Source organism: Balaenoptera ricei, chromosome 13, assembly GCF_028023285.1.
Source record: "Balaenoptera ricei isolate mBalRic1 chromosome 13, mBalRic1.hap2, whole genome shotgun sequence".
Lineage (NCBI taxonomy): Eukaryota > Metazoa > Chordata > Mammalia > Artiodactyla > Balaenopteridae > Balaenoptera > Balaenoptera ricei.
In genome coordinates this window covers 65,599,245-65,625,464 of record NC_082651.1, presented here as the reverse complement: position 1 = coordinate 65,625,464, position 26,220 = coordinate 65,599,245, and positions in this window count along the sequence as shown.

The following is a 26,220-nucleotide window of genomic DNA, read 5'->3' as shown; positions in this document are numbered from 1 at the left end:
TCCCCAGTGAGAAACGTTGCCTAAGAATAAAATATAAATGGACCTATTTATGTTTGGCTTTTGCAATTCAAGTTTTAGGTCTAGTTTTACATTTTTATCCCTTCTTGTTTCCATGGGGAACTTTCACCATCAAAATTTCCATTGAATTAACAAATATTTATTGAGTGTGTGGTCTTGGGCACCATGGGGGCTAGAATATGACCCCTCTTCTTGTTTGTGTAAATGGAGGTGCACTCACTTGGGAACAAGCACTGCTCTGGAACCATCCAAGGTGTCTTTTCTGGGAACATGGTGACAACAACTGTTGGCTGGTCTTCTCTATTTCTGCCTCACCCCTGCCTCCTAATTCACACACGTAGTTTTGCCCTAGTTGGTATCATCCCTTAATAAAACATGAAAGGATTCTTGGGACTTTATAAGGACAGCAAAAGATTAATTGAGAAGACCCAAATTCACACAATGGAATAGACTAATACTTAGTTTATTAAACAGCTATCCCAAGCACATCAATAGAAACAGTAAATTACATATCACGGATATGCATGATAGGAGCCATGCTCTGACGGTTAATACCACCTCCTCCAAGTTCCATATTGGTCTAACTTTCTAAGGTGGGGCTGTCCGAGGCAGCGTTCTGTCCCGGTGTTGTGTCATCATCCAATCTGCTTCTGTGTCACAATCTGGTGTCCATACTGAAATGCTCCTTCCTTGAATCCAAGGTAATATATTATTGCAAAACTTTCTTATTATTGATGTCTCTCATGTTCAAGTTCAGTCTTTTAAACAACATTAACTGTACTTCTACTGCGTGAGCTATCTACCTGGCCACCATGAGGATCCATGAAGTACTTAACTGTTGGAGATGGCTCTCTGGATACACTAAACAGTTTAGAAATGTTTCCTAGCACAGACCTCTGTATACTTCTTTGAAAATGTTATATATTCTGAGTGAGGAAAAAAAATCCATCAACTCACTCATAAAAGTGCTAACAAAAGATCAAGATAAAAAAAAATTCATTACATGGGACTGAGTGAACTGATGAGGATGATTATAATTTTTGTGACTTTCTGTTTGAATTAAAAAAGAAAATCCCACAAGGACTCAGAGGCAAAGAATATATAAATCAATTTTCACTGCAAAGTAAAGGAGCTGTTACAGTGGAGGATTACTGGACTGAATGTCAATATTATGACATAGTATGAGTGCATGTCGTGTTTGGTAGTTGCAGTCATTGTTGCTTTTGTTGTGGTCATCCGTTTACAATGCTTGGTGTCAGTCTATTTATCTCTTGTAAAAATAAAATACAGTGTGTGTGTGTGTAAAAAAAAAACAAAACCCAATGCTGCCAAAATAAATTAATTAATTAATTTAAAAAAATCCATCAACTCATTAGAAAATGGGAAAAAACATTTACAGAAACTCACAGAAGAAATCAATAGAAGGTAAATTACAAATATTCAAATCTTATGAAAAGATGCTGTCTCTCCAATAACATACAAGGCAAAGTAAAACAATAGCAACTTTTAAAATTTCCTATCAGAGTAGGAAAGATGACAAATACTGCTAATAACCACTTTGGCAAAAGTGTGGGGGAAATAGGCACTTCTATGCTGGGGATGGGAGAGTAATTGGTACAATGTCTTTTGGAGAGCAATTTGGCCTTGTCTATAACAATTAGAATGTACATATCCTTTGAATCAGAAATTCCACATATAGGAATTTATCCTATGGAAATACTCACACAATTGTGGAAGAAATAGATATATTCATTACATTATTTATAATAGCATAAAGTTGGAAACTCCCTGTTAATCATTAGGGAATTAGTTAAATAAACTATGGTAATTCCATAATCCACACAATGGAACCCTGTGTGATTATTGAAAAAAGATGAAGTGGATCTATATGTGTCCATCTGGGAAAAGGTTCACAGTATACTCAAAAAACCAAGTTGTCCATAAGTGTGTATACTTTGACTTTTTTTTTCTTGAAAGAGCTTGAATTGTGTTTTCACGTGCACAGAATTTTCTGAAAAAAAATATGGTGTTTATCTTTAGGGAGGGAGGATTTATGGCATACTTTCACTTGGTACCTTATAGACTTTTGCCTTATTTGAATCCTTTTTTTTAAAACAAGGAACCTGAATATAACAAAACAGAAACAGACTCATAGATACAGAGAATAAACTAGTAGTTACCAGTGGGGAGAGGGATGGGGGGAGGGGGAAGATAGGGGAAGGAGATTAAGAGGTACAAATTACTAGGTATAAAATAAATAAGATACAAGGATGTAATGTACAGCACAGGGAACATAGCCAATATTTATGATCACTTTAAGTGGAGTATAATCTATAAAAACATCAAATCACTATGTTGTACACCTGAAACTAATATAACATTGTAAATCAACCATGCTTCAATTAAAAAAAAAAAAAGGAACCTGTTTTATTTATAAAATTAGAAAATCCACAAATAATACTTTTTAAATAGGAGTCTATGGGGGCTGCTATGCGATGAGTTTAGAGAATGTTAAGTCTTGGTGGGAAGCAGTGGCTTTCAGCCTATGACCCATTATACTCTCTCCCTGTTCAGGAGCTTTGTCTCTGGGTCTCATTTACATTTCCCCTCCTTCCTCTTCCTAGCTTGACCCTCCTAGGGTCCCTGGCTGGGTCTGACAATTAAACTGACAAAGACAAACTGACAGGAAAAAAGCATACAAGTTTTATTAAATTTTATAGTACAGACCCAAAGAAGTGAACAGAGCAGGAAGCTTTTATACCTTTTAAACAAAGAAACAATAAATTTTTGAAGAACTGACAAGACAGAGGGGTTTGGGTTACAAGTAGAAAATGGTGAAGAAATAACTAGGAAGATAAGGGTTAGTTTAACAAGGTTTGTTTGTATGGATTTCTTGGTCCCCAATTCCCTGTCTCTGTTGATAAGAATGTCTTCCTTCCTCCTGGTGCAGAGAGGGTACCTTTCACATTGGAGTTTTATGGCCTGTTTCAGTGAAGAAGCATGAGGTGGGGAGGTCAGAGTGAACTTCCTGCTTCTGCCATTATTTTTTCAAATTCCTTCAGCCTAAGATACACCAAGATGCCATATTTTTGGGGTAGTGTGTCTTGAACCCCATCACCAACATCTCCCCTCTTATGTTGACAATGTGACTTGCAATCTCAGTAGCATCCTGTCTTCCTCACCTCTCATAGCCAGTGTCGCCAAGCTCTGCAAAAGCAGCCTGCATGATATTCTTATATCTCTCTTTTGCATCCCTAGCAAAGTTGAAGAGCCTTTCTTGAACTTTACATCCTAATGTGACCACAACTTCCCTGAAACTCCAAAGCATTGTGTTTCCTTCTCTGATGCACATATCTGTTCTAGTTTGTATTGACTTAGTTCTGTGTGTTTCTCACCCTCCCTCCCCTACTCTATTTGGATCACAAGCTTCTTGAAGTAGAGAACCTTTTTTACTCACATTTACCTTTACCTTATTTACCTTTACCTCTGCAAATCTTGCACAGGGCCTCATGTGGTAGGTACTCAAATTACATGCTTGTTGGATTAACTTGAATCCCAGACTCCAAGTGCAGTGCATTGACTTGAGTTGAACTGGTCCCTGTTACTGCCTGTGGTCTGAGGACCCCTTTAGACCTGGCTCCCAATCTCCAGAGAGGCCTGAGGAACAGGTGCTACTTAGGTTCTGGTGGTTGTAAAAAACAGAGACTTATTTAAGCTACCTCAGGAGGAAAGAAGATCTATCTTAAGGATGCTGGTGGCCTGGACCAGAATGTGGTCTAGAGCTGAGGGAGCTGGCACAGGTGTCTCTCCCATGAGTGGCCTGATTGCTGCACCTCACTGTATTTCTGCATCTCTTGGTGTATCTGCTCCACTCTCCTTCTGATAACTCTTTGTCTGGCTTCTGTAACCTGTAACTCCTGTTCCCATGTAACTTTGGCTTATACTAGATTATCATGGCCTCTCTGGTTTCTTCTTACATCACAAACCTTCTGTTTTAGCCTTATCGCTAATTATACCCTTCCCTTGGCATTTCTTGGTTCAAGTGCCATAGAAAGAGAATCCGATGGGCACAGTTTATTTTTTGGATTGGCTGCCCTTGATCCAGGTGTCTGCCCCCGGTCCAATCAGCTCTTGCAGTGCTAGAACAGTGGGAAGAGTAGGCCATTAAGGCCCAAATATGTCTACTTAGCGGCTACCCTTAACGCAGGTGTCTTCTGTCACAGTAGCGTGGAGGGTGTGTCAGGCTTCTGCAGCTGGTTCTGCCCAGTTTAGGGATGTCATACAGCGCTGTCTCTAGCTGCTGCATTGGGAACCAAGAACCCAAGTGAACGAAGGAAGGGGCAAGAGAAAGAACCTCCTGGTTGGCTGGAATGTCAGTTCTCTCATAACATTGCCTCGCCTGCCCCCAGCACCTTCTCACCAGACAATGAGGATGTTTCCCAACATGAGATGTATGAGGGTGAATGGGCTAGAAGGAAATCAGCAAACAAAGCAGTCCTAATACTGACATGAGGAAATGCTGTGAATTTTACGAGTGAGAACATCGATCTTCACTAGGAAGATCACAAGGAGAGAAAAAGAAGATAAACCCAACAGAGAACTTGATACCCAGCCAACTCAGAGGATGAAATAAGCCAGGCCCTTAGGATGCTGAAATGAGAGTCTAATAAAATGGCAGTTGATGTAATCAAGAGTAACTGCAGGGCTTCCCTGGTGGCGCAGTGGTTGAGAATCTGCCTGCAAATGCAGGGGACACGGGTTCGAGCCCTGGTCTGGGAAGATCCCACATGCCGCAGAGCAGCTAGGCCCGTGAGCCACAGTTACTGAGTCTGCGCGTCTGGAGCCTGTGCTCCGCAACAAGAGAGGCCGTGATAGTGGGAGGCCCACGCACCGCGATGAAGAGTGGCCCCCACTTGCCGCAACTAGAGAAAGCCCTAGCACAGAAACGAAGACCCAACACAGCCAAAAATAAATAAATAAATAAATAAAAATTAAAAAAAAAAAAAAGAGTAACTGCAGGTTTAGATATGAGAGTGCATTTAAAAGGATTGAGTATTGATATTCTCCTACATTATTATAGGGTTGACCAACAAAGAGGACGCATCCTAGCCCTTCTGTTTGCAACTTCAAGGGAATTTCATAAGTTGCCAGTGGATTGGTCTTTTCTGCCCTGCAGGAATTTTCTCTTGGTATGAATATGAAGATATTTTAAAAGAGAAAAGAAAACTTAGTTACAGAGCAATCTTTGTTCTGTATTTCGAGGACGATTAAATCCCTTTCTCCCTCCCTCCCTCCCTGTCTTCCTTCCACCCTTTTTCTTTCCTCCCTCCCTCCCTCCCTTCCTTCCTTCCTTCTTTCTTTCCTTCCTTATGAACATGTCTTCTGTCCAAGACTTAGTATGCACAGAGTTTTTTACTCAGCAGCATGAGAAATACAAATATACACAGTACCAAAGAAAGTCTATCATTCATCGAATGCTTACCATGTGTCAGGTACTGTTCAATGCTCTTTACACATATCAATTATTAGCCTTAAAAAGTAGGTACTGGGGCTTCCCTGGTGGCGCAGTGGTTGAGAATCTGCCTGCCAATGCAGGGGACACGGGTTCGATCCCTGGTCTGGGAAGATCCCACATACCATGGAGCAGCTAGGCCCATGAGCCACAACTACTGAGCCTGCGCGTCTGGAGCCTGTGCTCCGCAACAAGAGAGGCCACGATAGTGAGAGGCCCGCGCACCGCGATGAAGAGTGGCCCCCACGTGCCGCAACTAGAGAAAGCCCTAGCACAGAAACGAAGACCCAACACAGCCATAAATAAATAAATAAACAATTAAAAAAAAAAAAAAGGTAGGTACTAATATTATCCTCACCTGTAAAAGGAAGAAACGGAGGTACAAGTGGTTCAGTAACTTTCTCAAGATCACAGTCAGAAAGTTGCAAAACTAAGCATTTGGCCTCAGTGCTGGTGGGGCTATGAGCACTGTTAGTGGACCACTCGGGCAATTGCAGGATGTGCAAAGAGGGAAGCTCAGTGAGGGAAGGATGGAGGGAGCAAGAAAAGGAAGAGTCTGCTTGTCAGCTCACAGAGGACCCCTTTTCCCCAGGATGATTTTTCTGGAGAGGGGAGTCTGAGGGGGGAGAAGGACCACAGGGGCAGTCCAGCTTACCACAGGTTCCATCTGAGCCATTAAGAAACATGGAAGCAGCTGACAGGGAAATCAGTAGAACACAAGTCCTGAATTTGAACCCTGCCTTCACTGCTTCCTACCTGTGTGACCTTGGACAAGCCTTTTATCCTTTCTTTCCATAGTTATGATCAAGTGAGGGGGCACTTTTTATACTCTGAAGGGCCATTCAAATATTTGATATGAAATGCCCATGGCCAGGTGGGACGTATTTGAGTAGAGCTAATTTCTGTGCCAGTGGCCAGCCCTTGCTCTGTATTGTAAGTACAGGACTGGGTCCTCAGTCCTCAAATGAAATGTATTCACTTGCGTTGACCTGTCCCTTCAGTAAAGGTGAGTCCCAACAAGGATGTGGAGTCTGGAGGAGCTGCCCCGAGGAACACTCCAGAAGAGAAAGGCCAATGGCTTTTCTTAGGAGAATTTGCTCCAGGATTATTACCATCTTTCTCAGACTAGCAACTTCTAGACCTTCATAAGGAATTACTAAGACAAGTTGGCTTGTGGCAAAATAAAAGGGAAGAGAAGCCAGACACAAACGGCCACATATTGTATGATTCCGTTTACATGAAATGCCCAGAAGAGGCAAATCTATAGAGACAGAAACCAGATTAGCAGTTGCCAGGGAATGAGAGGAGTGTAGAATGGGGAGGGCTTGCTGATGGGCAGGGGTTTCTTCTTGGGGGTGGTGAAAGTGCTCTGGAATTAGCTAGTGACGATGACACACTCTTGGGAATATACTAAAAGCCGTTGAAGAGTACACTTGAAAAAGGTGGATTTTGTGGTGTGTGAATTAAATCTCAATTTTAAAAGGTACAATTAAGAGAGGAGGCTCCCAGCAAGCTTCCCATTGCCATAGAAGATCTCCTCATCATGGAAGTCTCTCTGAGTGGAGGCAAAGCCACAGGGACCCGGAACTGCAAAGAATGCCGCCCACTGAGGGTCCTGACTGAGGAATAGACTCACAGGCAGATCCCCACACCCCCCAGCCCTGAACAGACGGCCTGTGGAGAGAGAGGCAGAGAGACTGCCCCCCAGACCCCCAGGCCTGTTCCTCGCTGGGCAGCAGAAGACCACAGCAAGTCAGTTGCCGCAGAGGGGACCCTGGTAAAATTTCTGCCTTTGAAAGCACGCCCCGAGCACTTCAAGATGGTCCCTGGGAGAGGAAGCTCTGACCCAGACTCGGCGCATATTTTGTGGTTTGGTGGTATGGTGGGGGGGGGGGGGAACTGGTCCACGTCAATGTCAGTCCAGAGCTGAAGGGTTGAAAGACTCCCTTGACTCTTTGCACTTTCACTTGTGGCTTACCTCAAGCCATGCACTCTCTCCTCCCTCCTGGAGGAGGTCCTGGCAGGAGAATGCTTTTTTTTTTTTTTAAGAAAATATAGTAAGCATTCATCTTGGTCTACAAATTCAGGTTCATACACACACACAAGCACCACTTTCTGTATTTTCTTTAAATCAACATAATTCCAGCCGTAAGCTCCCATCCTGTGGGCTAGTGGGAATTTGGTCATTGCTGGCTCCACCTACCATGTGGGCCCAGGCAGCACCAGGATCCGGTTTACATGGTACCTGGAGATGGGGAAGAGCCTTCAAGCTTTAGTGAGTCAAAGTCCAGGCCTGAGTGCTCCCTTGAAGTCTGGCAGCATGGGCTGGGGCTCTTGCATGGGACCCGGACCCTCTCATCTTTCCTGCTGGGATCTTACCACCTCTCCCCGGAAGCTGCCCTGAGTTGTGTGAAGGGTCCCTGCTCGTGCAGGACCCATCACAGCCTGTTTTATCCATCAGATACAAAAGCCTAAGAGCTTTTCAAGGGCTCAGAAAAAGTCTGATCATCAGAAGAAAATCCATGGGCTCCAAAATACAAAAAAGAGAACAGCATAATAGAAATGAAGAAATGTTTAATTGTGTTTAGAAATCTAATACTGTCATCCTCATCAATTGTTGAACTTAATATTCATGAACACTGCACTCTATATGAAAACAGTTTGTTACTTAGCTTCTCTCATTTTGTGAGAATTTCTGTGTGTAATAACGTTTGCTAAGTCATTCTTGGTCAGGAAAAAATTAGCAGCACCAGGGAACAACTCTAGAACCCACTAACCCTTCATGCTAGGCAAGTTTTCTTAGAGCAGAACTTTGCAAAGTTTCATGTGCCTGGTGAGTCATGGGGATCTAGTTGCAATGCAGTTCTGATTCAGTAGGCCTGGGGTGGGACTGAGATTGCGCTTTTCTAGAAAATCTCCCAGGTAGGGTAAAGCTGATGCTGGTCATCTCCAGACCACATTTTGTGTAGCAAAGCTCTAAAGCATGCTTTCATTTATTGCTTCTTGTTCAAGAACTTCCAGTACCCTCAGCTGACTTTAGGGTTAAGTCCAGAGTCCACTGGTTCCATCAAGTTTTGATACTTTGATATTGACACATCTTTCCCACTGCGGTCCCAATGAATTTCTGTGTCCAGGCAATGCTTCTTCCAGCCCCCAGGCTTATTCCTTTGTTCAGGCTGTCTCTCTGCCTATAATGCCTTCTCTTCTGATCTCTGCCAAATGGGATCCTGTCTACTCTTCAGCCTCCCACCCAACTGCTGCTTCCTCTGTGAAACTTGTCCCAAACTTGCTTGCCAATATCACTTCCTTCCTTCCCCAAATTCAGTTTTTGGAATCCTCAGTGTGGCTCTGATTATGTACCCTCTCATGTTGTTAGCTAACTCTTTTGAAGATGTCCGTCTTCCTTCTCTGACTAGGCTGTAAGGCGCTGGCTGATGCTGCTAAGGTTTCTCACTCTTTCTGCAGTCTAGACTTGGCTCTGTCATTAATTAGCCACACGATCTTGGAAAAATCACTTTCGTTCTCTGGGCCTTGAGTCCCTCATTTGTAAAGTAAGGAGTCAAACTAACTCAGAGGCTGCTGAAAGCCTGTCTGCTTCTGAAATTCCCTGGTTCCATATGGTTCTGACTGCCCCACGTTGCCTAGGACATGGCTGACATCCAAGAACACACCTAGTGGATTTAATTAAATTGAAATTTTAAGCAAGGAAAGGCTATATGTCCCCAGAGAGGTCATGGATAAATGGCCCTGGGGCAATGCAACAAATCATGGCTGTAGGAGAGATTCATTCTTCCTGAGCCTCCCCCATGTCTGGAATTTGCCATCTTTTCTCAGTGCTAGGCTCTTCCCTCCTTCTATTCTTTACCGAGACCACAGAGAAAATAAAATGCAATGAGGGAAATGCTTAGGGGTGTGAGAGAGAAACAAGAGAGGAAAGGGGGTGGGAGAGAGGGAGTAGGGGAGGGAAAAGTAGGGGGGTAGGAGAAGAGCGGAACATGAGGTCATAATGTGGAGGGACCAGACTTTTCAGAGATCATCTGTCACAGCAACCTAACCACCAGAAGATGTAAATAAACGAAGACGGTAATTCCATCTCAGATTTGTGGTGCTGTGAACAGCCAGTGGAAGCTCCGCTCTCACGGTGTGTCATGTCACCCACATGCCTTGACGGAATTAGAGCCCTAATTTATTTATGGTTGGGGATATGCTATTCCTTATGGTATTGCAATTGTCTTTATTTTATAGGCTGCTTGAAGCAATTTAATATGGTTGGATCCTGCAGAGGATGCATACCAACAAAACTCAACAAGTGAGAGTTGGCTGGCTTGTTGGCTCATGGACAGCCAGCAGTCCAGAGCCATGCGAGGCCTGCCAGCAAATGGGGCTTCAGGTTTTTCATCTTCCTCATGGGGATCTCCCTCAGGAAGCAGGGACGCTACAGTGGGATCATCAGGAATAGTCAGAGTAGGGATATTCTTCTCAGAGACCTGGCCTCAGCGGTGGTGGAAACAGACCCCCAGCAGGATCAAAGAGGGCCACAGTTCAAGAGGGCAGCTCCTCCATGTTTGGAGTGGAAGCAGGACTTTGTTCAAACCACTCCACGTCATGTACGGAGGGCCTCGACCATCAGACAGTGTAGAATAGTGTCAGGATTCGGAGTCAGAATCCCTGCGTGCATGTCTTGCCACTGTCTGTGTTGTCTTGGGCAAGTCACTTACCTAAACCTCAGTCCTTACAGGTAAAATGGAAATAATATTTTCATACCGCAGAAGGTTGTTGAGACGTAGGTAAAGTGCTTGATAATCTCTGAGTGTTGCATAGACGGTGGCTCCAGCCTGGGGAGGCAACATGTGGCTGACCTCACCTGTGGCACAATCCCTCCTCCGGAAGCTCTTGAATCCTTAAGGAAACCAAGTCTCAGGACGATAGGCCACCTACTGGCATCCTGCATCCCCTGTGCTTTGACCAACCGTCCTCATGGGTCCTGAGTCCTCTCTTGCTGAAGTACCCAGACACTAGACTTCTCCAGGCTACACCACTAGCAGGCTTTAGATTCTTATTTATTTATTTTTATTTTTGGTTGTGTTGGGTCTTCATTGCTGCGTGTGGGCTTTCTCTAGTTGCGGTGAGTGGGGTCTACTCTTCGTTATGGTGCGCAGGCTTCTCATTGCGGTGGCTTCTCTTGTTGCAGAGCACGGGCTCCAGGTGCACCGGCTTCCCTGGTGGTGCAATGGTTAAGAATCCGCCTGCTAATGCAGGGGACACGGGTTCGAGCCCTGGTCTGGGAAGATCCCACGTGCTGTGGAGCAACACAGCCCATGAGCCACAACTACTGAGCTCACGTGCCACAACTACCGAAGCAGGCTTTATATTCTAATAGGCCAAGGGGTTCTTCTCTCTTCTAACCTTTCCTCTCATCCCTCTTCTGCAGGAGTAATACATGCTTTGTTCATTTGATGGTTTTGTGCATTAACTTTTCTGTCTTGAGACCATGGTAAGCATTCATTATGTCCTGGAGCAACATATTTTTTCCATCTAGATTCCAAGTTTCTAGAACGTTCTGGAGTTTCACTTGAGGAAGACAGAGCTAGGCACAGACAGGAACTGTAGTTGAGAACTGTATAACTTACTATATCCTAATTCCTCTGGAACACAGTTGTATGTATTTAAAGAAATAGTCAAGTGCTGAAAGAAAGAAAGAGAGGACTTCCCTGGTGGTCCAGTGGTTAAGACTCTGCACTTCCAATGCAGGAGGTTCAGGTTCCATCCTTGGTTGGGGAACTAAGATCCCACGTGCCGTGTGGCACCGCCAAAAAATAAAAAAAATAAAATAAAGAAAAAATAAGGAAGAAAGAGGAAGAGAGGAAGGAAGGAAAAAGAAAGGAAGGAGAAAATTTTATATAACTGTACATCTTAGTATACACTGTAATTTCTTCACCTATGAAATGAGGAGTTTTGACCAAATGTCTCTGGCAGTCACATCCAGTTAATAATATCCTATAGATCTATAGTTTATTCCATCATTGGCAAATACATTACATAGGGTTCAATGCCCATAGCAGACACCATTAATTAATCACAACACTGTTCTTCTGTGCTTCAAACAATACCTTCCCAAATCATGTTACCAAGAGATGAAACCCATTTGGCTCCTGGGTTTACTCATTCAATTACCAAACTATTACTGAATAACCTTCATTTTTTTTACTTAAAATTTTTTTATCTTCCAGCCTTCCCTATTCCCTTAGCTCCCTCATGACCATTAACATGTGGGAATTTCTATGAGAAAAATGCAATGGGTATGATTTTTGGATGAAGCTAATAGGAGCAACATCACGGAAGAGGTTGCATTTGAAGTATTATTAAAACAACAGTAATAACCACTACCGTTTAGCAGAGGGCCTGGTCTATGACTGGCATTGAATCTACACTTGATCTTACTAATCCTAACAATACTTCAAGATACTTATTATTTTTACCATCTTACAGATGAGGAAACTGAGGCTCAAGAGGAGTTAAGTCACTTGCCCAGGGACACACAGCATACAAGTGGCAGAGCTGAGATTCACCTTTGTAGCCCATGGTGGGTAGGATGTTCATAGATTGAAATAAAAGGAAGGAGACAGAGGCAGCACTTAGTAGCACCCCCAAAAATGTAATATTTAGGTATAAATCTAACAAAGTACATATGTACAAGATCTATATGAGGAAAACTACAAAGCTCTGATGAAAGATATCAAAGATGTCAAACCATGGTGAAAGCTATCTCCATCAAAAAATGGAGAGATATTCCATATTCATGGATAGGAAGACACAATATTGTCAAGAGGTTAGCTCTTCCCAACTTTATCTATAGATTCAAGGCAATCCCAATCAAAATCCCTGCAAGTTATTTTGTGGATATCAACAAACTAATTCTTAAATTTATATGGAGAGGCATTTATATGGCCCAGAGCACAATACTGAAAGAGAACAATGTTGGAGCCCTGATGATAGGACTTACTGTAAAGCTACAGTAATCAGGACAAGTGGTCTTGGTAAAAGAATAGACAAATAGATCAATGGGACAGAATAGAGCCCAGAAATAGACCCACATAGATATAGTCAACTGATCTCTGACAAAGGAGCAGAGGCAATTCAGTGGAGCAAAGATAGAAAAACAAATGGTGCTGGAACTACTGGACGTGCAAAAAAAAAAAAAGAATCTAGACACAGACCTTACACCCTTCATAGGTAGAAACAGAGGGGAGGGGACAGAAGAGGCCTGAGGAAAAGAAAATTGGATAATTATTTAAAACATATTGCAATTGATATGTAGATGGCCCATGTGTAATGAGATCAGTGTAAGATGAGCACACAAGGAAAACTGGCCCTTTTGAGAGCAGACCCAGGCATCCCAAAGCAGAGAGAGCCACCCAAGGTCATTGAGTGCTCACCAGGCCAAGAGGAAGGAGCAATGGATCCACTAGAAAACTTCTGCAGACTGGGGAGCCCTGTGCCTCAATTCCTGCAAACTTGCTCAGGAGGGGGCAGGCCTCAGTCCTGGGCTCGTGTGCCGTCATCTCTGAAGAGCTCAGAGGATGGGTCATGAATGGACGGGTAGGTTCCAGGATGAGTAGAAGGGTCCCTCCGCTTCACGGTTCATTGTAGAGAATAGAGTGCAGAGGGGTTGGTGGTGGTTCAGACTTTGTAATGTTATCCTCTGATCTCTCCAGATCAGGGGGAGAAGGGTGTGTCATTCAATGGTCCTTGTAAAGTCTGCCTACCAAGAGGAGCAAGGGTGCGTTGGGGTGGCCAGGCCAGGCTGAGCCAAGTCAGTGGGAGGTTTGGGTTGTATTCTGCCAAATAATTTCCTGAGGCAGCTCTAAACATTGGCTTGGGGTGAGGCACAAACGGCTGTGTGAGATTCTGAGAGGGAAACGAGGGGGCAGGACAATCCCGGGATGCCTTCTTCCAACGGTCTGAGCAGGTAGTGGGTACCATGAGGAGGGTGTAGAGGACCTGGGGGCCAGTTCCAAACTCGATGGTAACAATTTCAGGGCCTTCCAGATGAGGGGGCAGAGTGAGGGGAAGGCTTATGAACGGCTCGCCAATTTCAGAGAGGTTGTTGGACATGATGGCCGGTGTCCTTTTCCGGGGAGGATGAGGTTAAGAGACTTGAGGACATTCAGTGAACGAGGTCCTCACAGTCAGTGTGTCCCCACAATCCCTTCCCATCCCTGGGCCTCCGTTTCCTCATTTTTAAGTGAGACACTTGGAGTAGAGGGCTCCCCAGTGTGCCTTCCAACTATACATTCTGTCCTATGAGAAGACACAGGAAGCCCTTGTCTTCAGGGAACTTCGAGTCTAAATCAGGAGGCTCACACCGGGCACAGTGTGGAGATGAGTTGTGGAGATGGTGAATGTGGAGAGGAGGGGGTGAGCCGGGGAGGCCAGAGATGCTTCAGGAAGCTCAGAGCTGGGGGCCTGGGGCCAGGACTGAGCTGAACTGAAGCCCTCTGATTGGGATGCAGGTCGGATACTGGCTGTGGTTGTGAAGCTCTTTCCCAGACCCCCGGCTGCGGGGCCTCCCCCCATCCTCATGGTGGGGCAAGGGGCCGTCTCACAGACCCTGCTCCTTGTAAGCTCGGTGGCTCTCCTGCCTCTTTGGGCCACAGAGACGCTAACCTGCAGGCCCTGAGAGGCAGCTCAGCCCGCATCTTGAACTCATTTTCCAGCACGAGGGGGTCTGGTTTTATGTCGCAGTCCAAGGCACGTGTTTACTCAGCTTCTCTGCTCCCCAGCCCAAGGAAAGATAACTGAACTTGATGGATAACCACTAATTGGATCATTACCTTCATTTTGAAATGATTGCCCCTAGCCACCGGGGGCATTAGTTCCAAGCTGGGGCCCCCCAATCCGGCCCCAGGCAAGCTGTGGAGCAGAGGACGGCTCCATCTCAGACCCCAGCAGGACCGTGACCCCGCAAGGGCTCACAGCTGTGCTCCTGCCACACTATCCCCTCCAGCCAGCCCCCTCCCTGCTCCACCCGGACTCTGTGTGCCCAGCCAGTCAGGCTGCACCTTGCTCCCTTGGATACTCCCCCTCCCCCGTGCCCCCTTGTCCTTGTTCCCAGTGCTCCAGCGAACACAGCTCCCACCGAACCATCCTCTCTGCTTTTCTGAGCATCCCTCCCTCAGGGCACCACCTCCCTAGTTCTTCCTGCGTATGCTTTACCTCCCCAGACAGAGAACAGGGTCCTTGAAGGCAGGCCAAGCCCTCTTCTCTCAGGCTCCCTTGCACTGCTGGCACTGGTCTGGGCACCCAGCAGTGGCTTCTTGGTTGATTGATGTTATGGGGCAGGAAGGGATGGGCCGGAAGGGAGGGCGATTGGTTCCAGCTGAGGAAGGAGGGAAGCAGGCACAGGCCGAGGGGAATGGATGCCAGGCGGGTGGGGGCAGGAGGGTCAGTAGCTCTGAAGGAGTCTGCCCCCCCTCCCTGGTGGCTCTGACCTAGGAGCTTGGGTTAAAAAAAATAGTTTACAGAAGTAATCCCTCTGAGAGTGATTAAATAAATTACCATAACTCCTGAGATGAAATATGACAGCCATTAAAAGTTCTTTGAAGACTAATGATATATAGGGATAAAACCAAGTTACAGAATATAATGTAGAATTGATTCCATTAAAAAATGTTGTTGAAACATACATATAGGATGATGGTAGCTGACAGGTACTGGGCCCTTACAGCACCGCCTGCATTGTGCTCTGGGCTTCCTATGTGTTATCTCCCGCAGGCTTCATACCAATCCTAGGAGCTAGGTTCTGTTCTTATCCCCATTTTACATATGTGGAAACCAAGGCACAGAGATGAAGTAACTTTTCCAACTTTCTCTCTTGAAGCCTTTGGAGCTCTGAATTTCTCATGCTGCCTTGAGGGCCCTTCCACAGGGGAATTAGGTCAAAGCTGACCAGTCATGTTCTAGGGAGTGTGGTTGGGGGTCTGTTTTGTGGAAGGTGGACCAGTTGTGCTCTGTGTGTTCCCAGAAGAGAAGGGGGGTAGGGGTACCGGGAGGGAGCACGACTTCGGCTGCTGGGCAGGGAGGAACCCTGTGTCCCTGGAAGTGATCAAGAATTAGCTGAGAACCAGCTTCCTCGGACACTGGAGAGGGGCTTTCACACTAGGATGACCTCTGAGGACTTCTAATCCTCACAGCCTATGAAAAATGCCAGCCTGGGAATGAGATCTAGGCTTTCCCTGCCCAGGTGCCTGCGCAGAGAATCCAGGGGCTTATGAGTTGCTGTTTCACCCGTCTTATGATCTAAATGTTTGTATCCTTCCAAATTCATACGTTAAAACCCTACCCTCTGCGTCTGATAGTATTAGGAGATGGGCCCTTTGACGGGTGATTAGGATTAGATGAGGTCATGAGGGTGGGGGCCTCATGAATGGGATTAGTGCCCTTATAAGGGTCATAAGAGAGCTTGCTCCTTCTTTCACCCTCTCTGCCTTATGAAGATAGAAGAAAACAGCTTTCTGTATCTCAGAGGAAGGCCCTCACCAAGAACCCCACCACAATGTCACCCTCATCCTGAACTTCTAGCCTCCAGAGCTATGAGAAATACCTTTCTGTTGTTTAAGCCCCTGAGTCTCTGGTACTTTGTTATAGCAGCCCATGCTGACCAAGAGCCCCCTCTGGGAGATGGGTGCCCTATCCTGGCACTCTCCAGATTTCCTTAAGAGAGTATAAACCATTGCCATTCCTCTTAGCCCTCTCTGTCTCTCAAACACCCATGAGTTCCATGTGCTAAAGGCCCTGGAGCCCAAGATCAAGTTTCTCAACCTTTCCTACATAGGGGCACCTGGGCAAGTTTGGGCAGTGAAAATGAACATTCTGGAGATAGGTCATGCTACCCCAATAATAGTGTTATCCTGCAGAGAAAGGCTCGGGGTAGGGAGACTGAGTGTCTTCTGTCGCCTCCTGAGATGTTGTGTAAATCTGGCCTACCCGGGCCTGGGAGGTCTGAGACGTATGTGTGTGGTGAGGTGGGGGGATGTGTCTCCTGACTGAGATCTTCAGCGTCCACTTACAGTTTTCTAGGCAATGTCCTGACCTTTGAAAAAGGACACTGGGATGAGAAATTCAAGCTGACATCCTCCCGTTATCTCACAGTGCCCACTGGTGTTGATTGTGGTGTTTGGTAATAAATCAATCAAGTTCTCTTTATTGCCTGGTAAGCGTGTATCCAGCTTTGCATGTGCTTGTGTGTGTGTGTGTTTGGGGAGGTGAGGCATGAAGAGAAGGTGTGGCCCTGCTCTGGGGGTTAGCCAGACCCAGGAGGAAACCGTTCATAGTAAACCCACAAAGCTGGACGCTGCTCTGTGGAGTTGGAGAGACTAGAGTGGCTTGTCAGCCTGGAGGAGCTGAGCACGAAGCAGCGCGTGCCTGCGGTCTGAAAAAGCCCCGAGTAGTCCTATGCCTTTTATACTTAGTGAAATACCTTTTACTCTGTGTTTCAAAAGAGGTCACTGAGCGCCCTCAGATGTGGAAGGAGTTGATATGAAAGCTCTGGGCAAATCGGCCGCCTCCACCAGCCAAGCCCCTCCCTCTCCACTCTCCCCCCTTTCTACTTTTTCTCCCCACTCCCCTCGATTTAAACCTGTGGGGAAAACACCCCTCTTCTTCTGCCCTGTCCACAGCATCGCTTTTCTTTCTGGGGGGAAGTGGGGTGGCATTTATTGGTATTGAGCACCCAGGATGAGAGGCCTTGGTACTGGGCACTGCTTCTTGGGGACAGAACATGAGCGAGACCCAGTGTTTATCCTCCTGGCACTCAGGAGGGACACTGCAGAGCCACGAGGAGCCAGGGTGTCAAGGATGGCATGAGGCTCCACCCCCCGGGGCGGCCGTGGGTGCTGCAAGCAAAGGTGGGGAGTGTGCATGACAGGGGAGGGGACAAGGGGTCGTTTGGGGGAAGGTGGTCAGTGTGGGTCCAGCCTGACTTTTGAGGGTGAGCAAGCACCAGCCACGCTTAGGTTGAACAAGGCGGCAATAAAGGCTGCTGTCCGAGCCCCGCAGAATGCTTGACCTTTCTCACTGACGCTGGCACATCTGGCCAGGCAGGGATGCAGCCTGACATCTGACTTAGTCTCTGCTCTTCCTTGCCCCACCTTCCCAGAAATCTGACCTCCTCCCCTGGACCTGTCTAGTTATTTCCTACTGGGCTCCATGGGAAGCATCCAGAATGCCTGTGTACTCAGGATGTCTGCCCAGGTTGCGCTGAGGGCAGATCCCGGCTCTGGGGCCTGGCCTGGCAGTGGTCCTCTCTCTTTCCCAGGTGTGAGGAGGACCCTCTGGAATGCCCCCACCTGCCTGGGACTGATTCTGATGGCTCCTCTGACCCAGTAGATGCGCCCTGGTTCTAGGCAGCACCAGCTTCCTCATCTCCCCCAACAGGGCCTGTCTTCCTTGGACCCCAGGTTTTCTCCCCTGTGCTGACATGGTGCTCCTTTCCTCGGGAGCCTCGGGCCCAGGAGGAATTGTTGACTTCTGGGTGGTCCCCGTGGACTTGGCCAGTGCCTCCTCTGAATTCACTGACCTGTTTCAGCTGCAGGAAACGCGTCAGTTCCACATTCTGCACTCTCCTTCAGGCAGCTCAGCCCCACTCTTTTAAATGGTCCCTCTATGTCACTCTGTGGGGCTGGTTCTAATTCTTGGCCGTGACTCTAATCTGCTGACCACATGGCAGCTGCCATCTTGTGTCTTGCCCACGACGGGAAGTGTCTTTAGCTCTCCCCGCCCCCTCCGCCTCTTTCTAGTATCCATCTGGAGAAGGGAGAGACAAACGATGAGCTGGGTGTTTTACTTTTTTTTTTTCTCATTTAAGCCTCGCAACATCTCTCCTACATGGTGTTAGGCTTTTTCCCATAGAGAAGGAATCTGAGGCTCTGAAAGTTATCTCAGTCGCCCAAGGTCTTACCAGTGGTGAGGCCGAGCTGGGTTAGAAACTAGTCTCTCTGGGTCCAGGTCCCCTGCTCGGTTTTTGTTATGGGTTGAATGTGTCTCTCAAAAAGAAATATTGAAGTCCTAACCCCTGGTACCTGTGAGTGTGACCTTATTTGGAAATAGGGTCTTTGCAGATATAATCAAGTTAAGATGAGCTCATAGTGGATTAGGGTGAGTCCTAATGCAATTGCTGGTGTGCTTATAAGAAAAGAAAACTTAGACAGAGCCACAGGGAGAACACCATGTGAAGACGGAGGTGGAGATCGGTATGATACCTCTACAAGCCAAGGAACCCCAAGGCTATTGGGGGAGAGGCATGGAACAGATTCTCCTTCAGAACACGCACATGGAACCAACCCTGTGGATACCTTGATTTTGGACTTCTAGCCTCCTGAACTGTGAGAGAATAAATTTCTGTTATTTTAAGCCACCCAGTCTGTGGTCATTTGCTGTGGCAGCCCTAGGAAAATAATACAGTTTCTTATACTTCACTCCAAGGATGCGAAGAATGCCTCTTTTTCCTGGCCTAACACCAGTGGACTCCTTCAGAACCCACTCTCAGAATCCTTCTCTCTGGGGTTGACTCAGATCTGATTAAGAGCCTATTGCATGGGTCCACCTGGGAGCCGGCCCAGGAAGTGACAGAGGACAATGAGTAAGTAAGCAGCTTATTCTTGCAGCCATCAGGGAAGGCTTTGCGGTGGCAGAAGCATGGTAGAGAACAGAAATTGGAGATGAGGATGAAAAGCTAATTTGAGTGGGAAAGGAGAGCAGTGAATGTAAAAGCACCTGGCATGATAAGGCACGGTGTTTATTACATAGTAGGTGGTCAATTAATGTCAGTAAAAGAACCTTAAAAAATGTGAGATGTCTTGAAAGCAGCTGGAACCAGGTATGAACCACTGTATGTTTGCTGGATACAGGTTTTAGGCAAGAGTATTGTTAACTAAATTTGAGTGAATTGTCAAAGGTGTACCTCTAGTACAATGGGGGAAACCCAGTCTCAGGCCTCAAGAGTTGTGAATTCTGGCTTTGACTCTGCTGCTTCCTAATTTTTGTGACCTTGGACAAGTCATTTCATCTCTCTGACCCTCAGTTCACTCAACTGTAGAATGGAGATAATAAATGTCTCTTACTTTACAGAGTTGTAAAGATGGAATGGCAAAGAATTTGAATGTGCTTTGTAAACTGCAAAGCCCAATTTGAACATAAAGTACTATTATTTATATTATTAATGACTGGTCAGGCTCTTTTCTGTCCTGCAAGTGCCCCATACACATTGAGTCTCTATGTCTTTGCTTATGATCTCTTTACCCACTTGGAAGTCCATCTTTGTTAGTTAGGATTAGATTTGGATGCAAGTAACAGAAACCCAAGACAACAGTGGTATGTTTCTCTCCTGTAATAGTCTGGAGGCACTTCAGGGCTGGTATGGGTGACTTAGACCTTTCCATCTCTGCTGTGCCTGGGTTGCCATTTCCAAGGTCACCTTATAGCCCAAGATAGCTGCTGGAGCTCCAGCCATTACATCCACATTTCAGCAAGGAGGAAGAAAAGACAGAGGGCAGACTTCTGTCTTTAAGGACACTCTGTGGGAGTTGCGTATGCCACCTTTTTATATATTCTATTGGCCAGAAATTAATCACATGGACACATCTACCTTCTGGAGAAACTAGCAAATGTGGTTTTTATTCTGGGTGGTCACGTGCCAAGCTAAAAATCAGGGTTCTATTATCACCGAAGAAGGAGAGAAGACTATTTAGGGGAGAACTATGGAGAGCATCTCTGCCATTCCCTTTGTCTCATCTCTGTAGATCCATATTTCATTTTTCAAGATCGAGTCAAGTTCATCTTCAAAATAAGGAGTTTTTGTTAGGGAGATACATAGCTAGTCCCTATGACACTTTATGCCAGGCAGTGAGCTAACTGCTTTACATGGATTATCTCACTTAACTTGCGCCACAGCCCTGTGGGCTAGGCACTATCATTGCCTCAGATTTATAGATGAGGAATTGTGGCTCAGAGCTGTGAAATGTCACAGTCTAGGTTTCCTGGGAAACAAACTCTGAGATGGAGTTTAGCAATTGGTGGGCAGGACGTGTATCAGAGAGCGCTTTGGGGGTTGCATGCCTGTGGCAGGGAGGGGATGGAAGCAGGACGGGGCAGAGGGAGAAGCTGAGCTGTGATGTGGTTCCAAAAAAGGTCTCAGCGGAGTTCCCAGGGAATGTGGAGCTGGGATAGCCCTGCAGAGCTGTTCCACGTTGGCACTAGGAGGACAGGCCTTTAGGCCCCTGTGCTGATCACTCATTTGGACACAGGCTGCCCCAGGAAGGGGCCTGACCTTGGGCTAATCACTTTTCCGCTGAGGCAATCCCCAAGGAGGCTGACAGCTGAGGGCTTTCTGCCGGCAGCACACCCCATGGCTGCAAGTATAAGTCCTTCCTTCCTGAAGCAGAATCCTGGAGGGATCAGAGTTCCCCACATAAAGTCACGTGACTAAGCTTGCAGCAAGTAGCCAGTGACAGAGAGACAGGACTAGTACCAGGACATCTGACTCCAGAAATTAGGCTTTTCCTTCGCAACGAGGCTCGGCTTGCTCAGAGTCACAGCTAGCAAGTAACGCCCACAGTCCAAGCACTCTCATCGATATTCTAAATCAATTTGCTATACTGCCTCTCTAGGGTCTCCAATGGTGGTTCCTCCTGAGAACTTTACCTCTGTGTTTCCTATGTACCGGGTTCCTTTTTTCTCTCTGAACAAACTCTGGCACTTAATACTACTTTGGCTGAACTATTTCGAGTCACTCAGTCAAACCATTGTTTTGTTGATAAAGGGCTCCTAGGGGCTCAGCCCTCTGCCAGGTGGAGTTGGATTCTGAGGACAGATCCTGTCCCAGCAGAACTGCAGGCTGCTTGGAGGGCTGAGGCTGACGCCCGCGGAGATGTTGGCGGTTGAGGCAGGACTGAGTGGCCCTGTGAGTCCTGTCTGCCAGTGCTCTGGGGTTCAGAGGGAGGAAAGAGTGACTGGGGCTGGATTGAAATGCTCCCGGCCTCCACCCACCCATCACAGGCTCCCGGAGGCTGGGGCCAGATGTTCCCCTCTTTTGGAATCCATCAAGTGCTAGTAAATGGGAAGGGATTTTAGAATCAGAGAACTAGAGGAGGATAGTCATGTTTCTTATCTCAGAGATGGAAAACAGAGGCCCAGAAGGCAGAATGACCTGCCCAAGGTGACACAGCCGGGTGGTGGCACAGCTGGACTGAGAACCTGGGTCTTCTGACCCCCGGCCTTGTCCACCACCTGGAGTTGCCCCTGTTAAGTGAGGACAGAAGGACCAGATGCAGACTTCAGGCTGGTCTCCGCCTTCTAACATTCTCAGCAACACATTCAGGACCATCACCGTCACCAAGAGAGAAACATAACATCGGATTGGGAATAGCAGGCCCGTGGAAACACCCCGCAGAACCCTACACCCTATATACCCTGATTTCCACCAGCCCAGCTGCCTCCTTGCTTGTTCAAGGCAGTTGCCCCAAGAAAGGGGGCTGCGGAGAAGAGAGTACAAAAGTCCTTTCTATTTGGGGCTTAGCACCTGGGACTGCAGACAGCGCCAAGTCGAAGGAGAAGATTTAGGAGTGATTCTGTAGGAAGCCAGAGTGTAAGAAGCTTTAGCTCAACAGTTCAATATGCGAAAAGCTTTTGCCCACCGCCTGAGAGAGGCTCCCTAATACCCTGTAACCTGCATCTTCCCCCGAAACATCTTAGCTCCATGAAGCAATAAAACAGTCTGGCCTAAGTTACTGAACTTCTTTGAAGTCCTGAAGTGGCCCATAAATAAGGTGGGTACTTTGGAAGGGAGCGTTTTTTTTTAGGAGGGATGCCTAAACGGCTCTTTCAGAGTCACATTGATTTGTAGCCGCCTCTAAGTCAATTTCCTGGGGTTCATAAATCTTGATTTGAGCAAAACGAAAACGTCATCAATATTTATTTGATGCATTTCTTACCACTCCATAGGAAAGGAAGAAAAAAAAAAAATGTCAGCATTCTCACCCACCACCCTGGAGCAGGCATGGGACACGGCCGTTCCTGGCTCCTGGCAGACTATTTCGTTGTGAACCATAAACTCCGGGTAACAAATGTACCATTTCATGGTCAGCAAGAGTGGTAACTGTCACTGGAGAAATAAAACTGAGTTATTGTTTCCAGTTTCAAAAGAACAGCAACAAGTATAAAAAAAAAAAAAAAACTGTATGCGATCCCTGTCCTCTTCCCCTCAGACACCTGCAGCCATCTAATGTTTCACTGAATCCTGCCACATAAATGCATAGCTTCACTCACTAATCCATATGGCTCCAGAGACCACTGTTACATGAGAACTTCAACTGATGGGGCCAGGCAGCCCAGGGCAGCTTAATCTTTTTTAATTCAAATCGACTGAGTCCCATGTGGCCGGGAGATGATACCCTATATGCTGCAATCAGACTGACCTAGACTTCTCGTGCTCTAAATGATTAATGAAACTGCCTCGAGTTTGTTTCTATGGTGATTGGAAACCTGACCCGGACAGAGGAATCTGCCATTCACGGGAACAGAACCGAAAGGGGGGCACTGGGGACCCTGGCCGCTAGTCGGGAAGTGGGGACGCACAATGCAGCGAGTTCCTCTCCCAAACCTGCCGCTGGGCTCAGAAAGCGGGGTGAGGGGATAGGCAAGAAAATGGCTCTTTTAGGGAAGTTTTAACTTGACTCAACTGCAGAATTATCTCCTCCCCACCCCCAGAAAAATCTAAAAACTCTTTAAGTGTTTCTAAAGCAAATGACCCAAGAGTTGAGGGAAGACAGTATCGAACTCACTTTTGGTTTCCTAAAATAAATCCATGAATAAATTAAATAAACTAAAACCCTGAAATCTTTTGATTCCTTCTTTAGAATGAATGGTTTTGTCCATTATGAATATTACAAAACCTGCTGAGTACCTCACATTACTTGTTTACTCTCTGGTCATGTGTGGTTTTGTTTTTCTTCCTCATTTGAAATAAGTCCCATTTGGGCTTCACACAGCAAAACTTTGCAGTCAGAACTGGCAGAAGTAGGCAGCGTGGGACTTAGGGGACATTAGGTGCTGCTGACAGAGAAGCAAAGGGTATGAATAATTAGTGCCAATGGTCACCTGCTGCCGTCTGCCTGGAGGGACAGTTGGGTCCTGCTTCAGGATAGAGACCATCCTAGCTTTCTCGTCAGAGCCCCCAAACCCTGCTCGGGTGTCCCAGCTCCATGAAATCCTGAACCTTTAGAGAGGTCACGCCCAAAACACCAAAGGCCACACCTTGTCATTTTAAAATCCAAGGCCATTGACCGAGGAATAATGACTATAAAAGTTGGTGAGGGCATCATTCCCCTTCTTTCATTCTCCCCCCGCTGCCCACCTACCTTTCTTCACAAGATCCCCGGCCACCTCCTTAAACATGGTTCCCTACCTGTAAACCTTTGATGCCCGTGTTCCCTAGAGAAGAAATCCCAGACTTTAGTAGGACCCACAAGGCCCTCCAAGGTTTCTCCCCACCTCCTGTTCCAGCTCGATCTCCCACACATCTCTGCCAACAGTTCCCTGAATGTCCTGCATGATTCTCCCATTCTCTGCCTTTGCTTTGCTGCTCCCTCTGTCTGGGATGCCCTTCCCAAGGGTCTGTTCCCCAAGACCCAGCTCAAGTGCCGTCTCAGCTCATGGGCATTCCAGCTCCTCAGCACAGATCCCCCTTCCTCCTCTTTCCTTCCTAATATGCCTTTTATCTTAGGGTGTCCCAGGCTCTGCCTTGCATGATAGGACATCTTGGTCCCGGTCGCAGGGCTTGGCACATGGTGTGTGCTCAGTCTGTTTGTTCCGTTGAATTTCTTCTTCCAACCCTGCTCCTCGGTCCCTGGCTCCACTGTTAGCTGGGAAGGTCATCTGACCACCATATTTGTTGTCCCCCTGACGGTCACCACTAGCTGTCCCCAGAGGAGCAAAGGCGTCAGGACTTTGTGAATCAGCAAACACCTAGGAACGCTTCTGGGAAAGCAACCCGGAGCTGCTCTAGTTTGGCTCTAAGCCTCTCTTCTGACCAAGCTGGGGCTCACTGGGCCCGAGCTTTTGCAGCAGTTTCTCCAAATTGAAACCTTCCCTGCTGAGGGCCTGAGCTGGTTACAGCCAGGCTGGGTGTGTTTAGAGGGTCTGTCTAGCCCAGCCTCTCACCCCAGCCCCTGACTCGGCCCTGCAGGGGTGCAGCTGTCAGGCAGCGTCCTCCCTCTGCCCTTGGCAGGAGGAGGGGAACCTGAGTAAGAACGGGCCTCAGCCAGCCTCTCGCCCGTCCAATGAGACATTTCCACAAACTACCTGCTGGTGAGCAATCCCTTGGCCTTATCTGACTCTCCCACGGCGGGGGGTATCATGTGTGCGTGTTGTGTTCTCTGAAGGCACAGGTGGCAGAGCTTGGGTGTGGAGGCCTGTCGAGGAGGGAGCGGTATGCAGATGCCCAGGAACAGATCTTGGGGTGAGCAGAGGCAGGGTCTCCCTGCGTCAGTGATGAGCCTGAATGCGTGACGTCCCACGTAGTCCCCATTTCACCAGCTTACAGACCCCACCCCAAATCTCTCACCTGGACTCCCCCGTGCCCTGGCACAGAGCTCGCGGCATACGACTCTGACATGTGTCCCGGCCTCTGCTTCACTTGTTAAATGGACGAGGTCATAATCCCTGAGTCTGTAACGCTTTGTAAATGGTAAAGCATCTCTCTCCCTTGTTCCTCTTACCTTCCCTTCCCCATGACCCTGTCCAACCAAACTGGTACTTGTCGTGGCTGCACATGTTTTTAAATCACATTTTATTTTCAGGGGTTCAGAAAAGTCCCATTGCTTCCATTCAGAAGGTTCTTCCCTGGATGTCGTGGGCACTCTGCCTGGGCTAGGCGGGGGGTGGGGCCTGGTGGAGAAGACTTGGGGGAGTTGGTCGCTGAGGTGAGGAAAGTGAGACGTGGCGAGAGGGAAGTGAAGCCATGAATATTTAGATGAGGAGGAGAGTGGAATTCAATCTGACCCTGATACACAGGAGGATTGGATTGATAGCAATAATCTAAAATTAGAAGCACTCAGTCTTGGGAGTTTAGAGCTCAGACTCTAGGGGCAGACTAGGTTAAAAACTGAATTTGCCACTTACCAGCTGAATGACCTTGGGCAAGTTACTTAAACTCTCTGTGCCCCAGCTGCTTCATCTGTAAAGTGGAGATATTAAAGTACTTCCTCTATGGGACTGTAGTGATGATTGAGTTCCTGAAACAATACTTGACACATAGTACACACTAGCTGCAGTTACAACTAAATAAAGATCAACATCATGTACCTTCCCGAGACTGTCAGGATCTCTCTTCTAGAGTTCCTTTTGCTGTTTTCCCAAACTCTCCGACCCCACCTCCCCGCCCCCTTCTATTTGTTGTGGAGGAAAGGAGGGTCTAGCTCACTGCTGTCCAACAGAAATATAATACAAGACACATATTAAGAAATTTAAAAATTTCTAGAAGCCACACCAAAAAAATTAAAAGAAATAGGCAAAATTAATTCTACCAGTATATTTCATTTAACCCAATACATCTAAAATACTATCCTTTCAATATGCAATCAATACAAAAAATTATAGATTAGATTCGTAGGACTGGAGCACGTCTGAGGTGGGTG